This window comes from Vicugna pacos, chromosome 14 (genome assembly GCF_048564905.1).
Source record: "Vicugna pacos chromosome 14, VicPac4, whole genome shotgun sequence".
Classification (NCBI taxonomy): Eukaryota; Metazoa; Chordata; class Mammalia; order Artiodactyla; family Camelidae; genus Vicugna; species Vicugna pacos.
This window is the reverse complement of record NC_133000.1, coordinates 45,476,522-45,478,835: the sequence shown is the minus strand read 5'-3', so window position 1 is coordinate 45,478,835 and position 2,314 is coordinate 45,476,522. Positions and strand designations below refer to the sequence as shown.

Here is a 2,314-nt window from a genome sequence, read left to right as displayed (position 1 = left end):
AATTGAAGGAAGGGGACAGAAGGGAAAAGAGCTGAGATATCTGGCCCCCTAGTCTGTTATCACCAGAAGAACATGAAGGCTGCCTTATAAAGGGCTGCCCTGCAAGCTTGGCCTCATCACTCAGCCTGAATGCAGATCTGCGGGCAATGCTTGCTCTCTGCCCAACAGTGAAATCTGCTAAGACCAGGACGGCAGTACCACCTCTGCTCTAAGGACCCTGGCCCGGATTCTCTGTCCGCTCACATTTACATTCATATTTTCTCCTTCCTCTCAGTCCTCCTCACTTTTCACCCATCACCCAAAGTTTTTCCCTTTAACACTTGTTTTGTTTTGTTTTACTTCTCAAGACTCATTTAATCTAACAACTTGGCTGGGAGGGTATAGCTCCGTGGTAGAGCACATGCTTATCATGCATGAGGTGCTGGGTTCAATCCCCAGTACCTCCACTAAAAAATAAATATTCAATCAATTTCTTCATCCGGGGTTTTCAGGATCCCAGGGTCCACAGGGCACCCCCTTTCTCTTAACCTGAAATGGTTGCGCCACAAAAGCCCCTCTGTCCATTTCCCTGATAACCCTCAGCCCATGGCTCAGGACCTGCCGTTCTCTTGTTTTCTGACTCACACATGCGAGTCATTTGTAGAAATGAGAGGAGATTCAGTGTCACTCTTTCTCACTTGCACCTTGATGGACTTTCTTGAGTGGGTGGGAATTAGGTGAAATTACAGTTAATTTGTCAGAAATTGTGTACTCCCTTGAGAGCGCAGAACACATGAATATTCTCAATCATGTGTGCACGGTGGAAAATTTTGAGAGTCAGTGCTGAGGCATGTTCCGCTGCCTTATTTTTACTAAATTTGCTCTATATTTTAAATTCTGTGCTCTTATTTGAAGCACCCTTTCCGGTCTTTCCTCTGAGGCTGCTTGATGGTCTTCAGTCAAATGGAGTCTCTGATCTCCAAACATACCCACCAGTCAACCCCATCTCTCTGTTTCAGATTAATTCCTTTCTTCTCTTGATCCAATTCCTTCTCTTCCTTTAAACCTCTCCAATCTTCTTCCTGTTCTATCTCTTATTTTTTAACCTATTATGTCTTCTTTATTAATTTTTTATTGAAGTGTAGTTGATATACAATGTTAGTTTCAGGTCTACAGCAAAGTGATTCAGTTATACATATGCATACATATATATTTTTTCTTTTCAGATTCTTTTCCATTATATGTTATGACAAGAACTTGAATATTGAGCTATCATTTTTAAAACTATATAGAGCTCTCTAACAGTCCCATAAATCAAATTCTGCTTATCTCTGTGCTTTTAATTTGTTGTGTTTTTTTTTTTTTTGCCATCTTCATCATCGTCCCAAAAGATTAATGCATGCCACAAACATGGATTGGCACTAAATAATGTCTGCCTTCCATGTTATTGCCTGCTTTCTCCCTAGCACCAGCTTGTGGTCACTTTTCTTTCCTAAATAACCTTCTGCCTCTGTACTCATCCGTTTACAACCTCCCTTCCTGCGTGCCCCTCGCTCCCTCCGTTCCTGGTGCTATTCCCACTTTCTTGAACTTTGTCAAGAGTTTTTTATTCTCAAATTGCTTTCTTTATTCTCTCTCATCCTCCTTTCAAGTTTCAGAGGATTTGCTTTGTGTATCCCTTTACCTCCAAAACTTTCCTCCTCTCTCCTCTGATGTAGATTCCAACCTGGGAAAAAGACATCCTAATTCCAAACCTATCAACACTTGGAATAGCAAACGACAAAGCAAAGACATAACTTCTTTTTTCCTTCAGAAAAAGTCTTTCTGTACATTTTTCCCAATATTGTTGGCAGCAAAATAAATACTATATTTTTCCTTGAAATTGTAACTTTAAATAAGTTCTGAAGCTTCACATTTTTTCCCATAAACTCATCAATTATGTCTTCCAGAGCATCATTTTACAGATTTTCCCTTTTGCTGAGCTGATTTAGTGATTTGGCATTGGGTGGAGGAACAATGACTACTTTCAACACACACATGAGTTTATCCTTAAAACAGGATTTATTCAGTCATGGATTGACTTATGTTTGAAAGCTAATTGTTGATTTCACATAAGCAGAATAATTGTAACCTACAGCTCAGTAAGCAGTGTGTGCCCTGATTAGGCATTCAATTATCTTATTAAAATATTGACACCTAGAATTTTTTAGAAAATGTTTATTTTATATTAATAATACTTTCTACTATCAGATTTAAAAGTTCCCCAATGAAAACCTTGAACCTATAACTAAATGTCATACTTTATTTTTGATCATACATGTCTAGATTGTAAGTT

At 38.8% G+C, this 2,314-nt stretch overlaps 1 non-coding gene across 1 annotated transcript; it reads left to right on the top strand.

Moving 5' to 3' along the window:
• Window positions 1-373: 373 nt before the first annotated feature.
• TRNAD-AUC (transfer RNA aspartic acid (anticodon AUC)) lies at window positions 374-446 on the top strand. Its single transcript has one exon. It is a non-coding gene; the product is annotated as a tRNA-Asp (tRNA).
• Window positions 447-2,314: the final 1,868 nt, after the last annotated feature.